Source organism: Humulus lupulus, chromosome 6 (assembly GCF_963169125.1).
Source record: "Humulus lupulus chromosome 6, drHumLupu1.1, whole genome shotgun sequence".
Taxonomy (NCBI): Eukaryota; Viridiplantae; Streptophyta; class Magnoliopsida; order Rosales; family Cannabaceae; genus Humulus; species Humulus lupulus.
This window is the reverse complement of record NC_084798.1, coordinates 122,758,093-122,765,310: the sequence shown is the minus strand read 5'-3', so window position 1 is coordinate 122,765,310 and position 7,218 is coordinate 122,758,093. Positions and strand designations below refer to the sequence as shown.

General features: G+C 37.7%; 1 pseudogene; it reads left to right on the top strand.

Moving 5' to 3' along the window:
• The first annotated feature begins 495 nt into the window (after nucleotides 1-495).
• On the top strand, nucleotides 496-2,179 carry LOC133785429 (uncharacterized; annotated as a pseudogene).
• The last annotated feature ends 5,039 nt before the right edge of the window (nucleotides 2,180-7,218 follow it).

Genomic DNA, 7,218 nt, shown 5'->3' with positions numbered 1-7,218 from the left:
GAAGTAATTTATTATTTTCTAATTCTTTTGGGTACATATGTTGTGCTTGCTCCTATCCTATTAAATAAGGGTTATTTTTAGTATGTTATTATTGTTAGGCTTGCTAAGTCATTAATAAAGTGTACAGAGAGCATATTTTAGACAAGCCATGGTTGTTTTCTTTGGATTCTAGATTTAAAAAAAAATTATTCTGAATTCTAGTACAATTTTTTTCGATCATGCCAATATTTTGTGGATAATCTCTTTTTGTTTTACTTTTGTTGGAGATGGTTAAGAGAAGAGACTTTTATATTGCATTGTGAGTAAGATGATCAGATGATTTTGCACTCATCAAATCCTTTGGATTTAACGGTCCATTAGACCAACGAAGAGGAAAAAGGATGCAGTTTTATCACTGCCAATTCATGTACATAATATGACTGTTATGTGTGGACTTGTTTCGTGGTTCATTGTGCCAAACCATTTTTTCTCTTCAATTCTTGATCAAATCCCATATATGTTGCTTATCATGATGAAGAATGGGGAGTCCCTGTTCATGATGACAAGTAAGCTTTACCTTTTTCTTTTTCCCATATTTATCTCTAAAATAATTAAACCTCACAATTTAAAATGTTAATATTAAAATGGGTGTCCTCAATCTTTTTTGTGTATTCGATTGCATATTTATATTAATCATTTATTCCTCACTTTTCATCAAATTTTTAGTTAATAGGGAAGTAAATAATAATATTATTATAATAAAGTATCATTAATTAAAGGATACATGATACTAATCACACGAGTTATTCGTTTCTTCTCTGATAGACCACCAATTAGGCTAACGTACTCTAGGAGGCCAAAGAATACTTAAGGAAAGAATAATTAACGTATACTTAGAAAGGAAAAAAAAAAAAAGAGCTGAGGTGGAAAATTTCTGTAATAAGCTGCGTAGTGTTTTGTTAGTATGAGGTGGCAAAATTCTGTAATGAGCTGCTTATTGTTAGATAATTGTATATGCTTGGATTTATGTTTGTAAAAGAGGAGTAAATACACTCAGGGATATCCCAAGCATCTCGAACAGCTTGGAACCGTTGTAATTCTTTCAGTGGATATCAATACAGCCTATTTTCTAATTCTTTCAAGTACCGTGTTGGACCAATAGCCTATCATTCTCATCTATCTATACTATATACATTTGTTGAAAAATCTATGTGCCCATAGTGAGTTACAACTTGTTAAACTTATTTTAACAACTGGCTCCACCTTGCCTGTTTTATCACTTTGAGGATCAATAAAGATGAATAAAATTGTAGGACCATAATTAGATGAATAATGTATATATAAAAAAAATATATGGTTTTTGACAATTCTAGTGAAAATATCTAATTTATTTTCATTAATTAAAGTAATAAATTTAATTTAATGATGACAGATCAAGAGGGAGTTTGGGTCATTTGAGAAGTACGTATGGGGCTTTGTAAATCACAAGCCAATCTCAACGCAGTACAAGTCAGGGCAGAGAATACCAGTGAAGACATCAAAATCAGAGACCATAAGCAAAAGACATGGTGAGGAGGGGATTTATGTTCGTTGGTCCAACCGTGGTTCACTCATTCAAGCTGCTGGCCTACAAATGACCACTAGATCACTTGCCACAGGCACCTCCCATGCACCTTGTATCAGGATCAGAAGCAAAAGGTTCAGGAATTATAAAGACAAGAAACTTCAATTCTTAACATGGTCCATGAGGTAGCCTTTTTTTTATGCTTATTTCATTGTGCTAAAATCTTTCCCTTGTTATGTGCTTACTTCGTAGTGTCTGAGATAAGGCATGCTCAGTTAATAATATACTACAGTTTGTACAATTTTTTTTTATAATTACATTAGCATTTATTAATATAGTCTTAAATAAATAGTAGACAAAAATAGCGAGAAAAGATTCTGTCCAATTGATAAACATGACTATTACTTTTCCAACTAGTTCTCCAAGCTTGTTTGTTAGTTTGTTCCACCACCATATATAACCAAGCGGGTAGGGGTGAAAACATGGAAACTTGTTAGTATAAATATGTAGTCTTTAGTTGTACTTATTCTTGTTAAAACATTTGGAATATCTCTTTCTTTAATTACAGTTGTATAATTTCAGGTATATGACATTGCTTATATTATGATTAAGACAACTACTTTTTTTTTATTTGTTTATACTTTTGTTCGATTCAGATTCTTCTATTTGTATTTGATAGATTTTCATTGGAGGGTTTAATAATTCTTTGCTCACTAGCAGGGTCGGCTCAAGGTGTTGAGGGGCCTGGGGCGACACTTGAAAATGAGCCATTTATTTTAAAAAAAAATGAATATTAATGCAAAAAATTGCCCATTAAACTTTCACAATAACGAACCCACACGCATTTTGGATTATAAATTTGTTCTCGCCATTTATACTAACATGTTCAACTGATATTAAGTTGACTAAATATACGTATACTATCTGCTTAATATTAAAATAATGTTAAGTTACTTGCTAGGTTATGAACCTCTCACCTCCAGCAAACTTAGACAATGCCTCACCATTTGTAGTAATGAAATTAAGTGTTGATTAATTGACTAAATAAATATATATGGTCTTTCTATGCTTATTTTAAAAATAATGTCCTGACCAAGGATCTAGCTGAAAATCCTTACCACACTTACCCGTGGTGCTAGCTGAAAATCCTATGTTTTTACCTATCTTTTTAATTGTTCAATATTCATATTGATTTTATCTTGATTTATATTTAAACATTAAAAACTAAATCATAAGAATCAATACACGAAATTACAAACTTCGTCTGCACTGGAACCATATTCCAGTCGACTAGTGCTTGGGTTCCCTGAACCAGGGTAACAACTCTCACTATGTCAAAGATGTAACTTTACAATAACTAGTTCAAGGTTAAACCTGCAAACTATACAATCTTTCTCAACATACAGTGAAACTTCTTACCCTAAATAACCAAACCCCTTGGTTATAAATGCAAGTTCCCCTTGCTTCAATGTTGAACTCCCTTCAACAATATTTCAGATCTGAAAACCTTCAGATCTATGGCGCCAAGTCTCAGCTGAAATCCTTTCAGCTGTCACAGCTTGCACTGAAACCTTGAACCACCGTCAATGGAGTTTCTCGCAAGAACCTGCAAAATATCAACAGAACAAAAAAAAGAGTAATGCAAAACACAATATCCGACTATACGATTTGAGTGGTTAGTTGTAACTGATTAACCAGGCCAGTATATATACTTAGCTAAAATTAGGTATAAACTAGAAACAACCGACAGCTGTTCATCACTAACAACCCTGCTGTACACAAAAGTTGACGTGGACACTTACTAAAACAAACAAACTCCAGACACAACATAAGACCATTCCAGACATGACTGGACCTAATTTGTCATACTAAAAATATTGGTCCTTACAATCTCCCCCTTGACAAATTATGGTCAATGACAAAAAATAACAGTGCAAATCAAAATATTAACTATGCAACCAACAAAATATAAAAGAGTCTGGACAAACAGTAAACAAAGTCTTAAATAACCAAAATACCAAAAACACTTAATCAAAAAGATAAGAGAAGTATTAATATCTCTCCCTTCATTGAGCATAATCCTTGACAACAATCAGTTGACAGCTGCACCAGATGGCTCCCCTTGGAGAGGTGCAGTTGAATCAGGAATCTGGGCAATGGCATCGGGAAGCTCTTCTGGAGATTCTGTAGCCAATCTTGTGTCAGCTGGAGGCACTGTAGACGAAACTGGGGGCACCTGAGGTGAGACCTGAGCAGGACAAGTAGACTCCCCCTGGACAGGAACTGAAGAAGTAGGAGCAACAGAAGACTCACCAAAAGAGTCATGATGAAATGCAGGTGGAGAGACATCGATTGAAGGTGTAAATGGAGTGTCATACTCAGTCTGGACAACCGTAGCTTTGACAATCTGAACAAGCTTGTACATAGATGTCTCAAAGGCCAATTGCCTCTTCTGATCTTTCTTATAGCGCTTAGTGAAATCCTTGAACTCTGTATACATCCGCACTTGCCAACTGGAATCAGACAAACCCTTAAACAATGGAGCTTTAGGCTTAGAAGGCTTCGAGGAAGAAGGAGCAGTGGAAGGAACCTTCTTGTTTACAACCGCCAGAAAACTCTAGTCAAAACATGATTCTTAACCTTGAAGTCATGCATGGTCAATGGTGGTTTGGCAGTCTGAATAATTTGCTGAATCAAACTTGGATAAGGCAATTTGTTGCGAGTACCAGTGGAGGAAGCCACATCAACTATTTGATCATAGATTAGACTGGACAAATCAATGGACACCCTAGTTCCCACAGCATACAGAAATTTCCCAATCTCAAGTGTAACAGAGGATAGGTGAGAATTGGGAAACCAATTATATAACGCCACTCGATGAATAACTCTATAGAATGGAGTCAACTGTTACAGGAATATCATGATTCCCCCAAACATAATCAAACTGGCCAGTTAGAACTCGACCCATGGTAGTTTGAACTGGAGTGTATGTTTTATCATATGTAGGATTAAGCACTTTTGGAACTTTGAGTACATGAGCTATAGTGGATGGTGCAAATTTATTACAACTTCCCCTTACAAAAGTAGTAAGACAATCTTCATTCTCCTCTTCTATAACAGACCTATCTAAATTAGCATAGAACTCCTTAATTAAAATGGGATGGGGAGACACCAATTTGGACACTGTATGAACCCAACGCCTAGACTTTAAAAGTACAACCAAATCAGGGAAATCTTCCCAAACTACAGAATATTCAAGCCACAATTCTCTCACAGCAAACCATCTTTGATAATGGGAAGCCTTAGTAGCATCTACAAAGTACTGAATAGAGGCAGGATCAACAGTAGACATAGACTCCTTAGGGCCAGAAACATGCTTTGATTTTTTAGGAGAAGGTTCAAACACATGGTCCTTGGACTTACGTTTTGGAGCAGAAGATTTTTTGGGAGATGATGAAACAGACATTTTTTCTTTTCCTTTTGACCGAGCAGGGACTTGGGTTTTGCTTTTTGACTCAATTCTAGAACGTGTCTTGGGGTGTTTGGGTGATGACTGCTTAGACACACAAGGCGACTTAGGAGGGGATAGAGTGGGTGGGTTAGTGTCTGGTAATGGAGGTGACTCACAAGGTGGAGAGGATCACACTACAGATGATCGAGTAAAACGTTTTGGTGAAGACACAAAAGAGGATTTAGAAGACTTACCGACGAAACGACAAGACTGTGGATCAACCACCCCAGCCCACCCGAGCCCAAGCGTACACCTAGTCATAACCATGATAAAGGATTCCATCAATAATAAATGATTAAAGGTTTTCGGACCAAGTTCTAGCCTCCGGGGCATCGAATTCCACCAAACACAGTGGTGGAATCGATCCCAAGCACCCTGGGTTAGGTTCCAGCGCCTAAAATCTCCATAAGGCCAAAAATGCCCTTAAGAGCTGCGGGCCTAGCCCTCCATGCCGTGGCCCGCCCCTAACCAGAGGCCTAGCCTCCCTAGAAAACACACACGGGTCGTGGCCCTAAGCTTCCCATGCTGCGGCCCGCCCCTAACCAGAGGCCTAGCCTCCCCAGAAAACACACACGGGTCATGGCCCTAAGCTTCCCATGCTGCGGCCCGCCCTCCTTCCTGGCGCACCTCTGTTCTAGAGGGCCCCGACACACCAAGAACTGAGCCGCGGACCGACCCCTTCGAACCCAGAAAAAAACTCCATTTTCATCCATCAAATCTCAACCAAACTAACCCAAAATCATCCTGGTAACGTAATTCAACTATCATAAACATCCTCACATGTTTCCACCAGTAAAACCCAACAAGAACCTAACTTAGAAACTCACCAATATAACACTTTGATTTTGAAAGTCATAAGCTCATGAACACCTTAGAACAGGCAGTAATTCCCAAAAATTCAGATGCTAAACCATTATTAAAGGCTTACCTTTGTTGAAGAGCAAGACCACCAACTAGTTGCTGAGTTGGAAGGCTTACCATTATTAATTCCCAAGCTTTAGCCCCAATTTAATCTTAAAAATCAAGAACCCCAAAACTTAGAACTCAGCCCAAATCTACATAATTCAATGACCAAGAAAGTGATTCACGACTTACCTCAATTCCTGCTGAATTCCTTAGCTAAAAAAAATGAGCTAATCTCCCAAAGTTTCAACCCAATTCCCTGAGTTTCCAGCCAAGCTTCTCCTTGATTCTGTGGTTTCCCTTGAGAGAAAAGGAGAGAGAAAAGAGAAGGGTCGGTTTGGATATCTTCTACTGTTTTTCTTAATTTGTTTTATCTGTCTTAGTTACTTAAGTTAATCTCTAGGCTCGGGGGTACCAAAACGTTCCCGAGGGCAAAATGGTAAATTTCCCCAGTATTCCCACCTAGGCTTCCTAACCTCAAATATATCTCCAATTATTTATTTCCATAACTCGATAATCCAAATAATTTTCTAATAGCCAAAATACCCCTTGACTCACTCCGAGTCAAGTATCGGGTCCCATTGTGACTTTTCCCGCTACTTGCTCCTAAGGATTGTCTCGTGTCGAGCGCTGCGAATATAAATATATCCACATAATAATGTGGTCTCAACAGTTTATCACATTTATGCCCTAACAGGCCCAAATTACAATTATGCCATTACAAGCTAAACATGGCCTGCATGCTTATCTAGTACTCATAAGCATGCATTTCACATATCCATATAATCATAAGATCATGCATATCACATAATCATGCATTTTCACCATTAATTCACATAACTTCCAATTATGCCCTCCCGGCACACTAATCAAGGCCCTTAAGACTTATTAGTAATTTTGGGTCGTTACAACTATCCCCTCCTTATAACAATTTCGTCCTCGAAATTTACTCGAACACATCAGATAGTAGATCTCGTACCTCTGACTATAATTCCAAGGTCCGATGTCTTTACTTCTTATTCTTCGTTAACACTCTTGTGAGAGTAACAATCTTGTTCCACAAGATCTTGCCTGATAACTATAATTTCGTTAACCTTCGCTTGCACCTCAAACCCGCTGAAACTTCAGGGTTTGCTTACTTCATCAGCGTTCGCTTCACTGTCTTAACATTGATACCAGAAATACCTATGAGTCATCACCCCTATCAGGGTGAGACCAGCTTATAGGTCCCCGACCTAACCCTTGGTACAACCTCAGAATT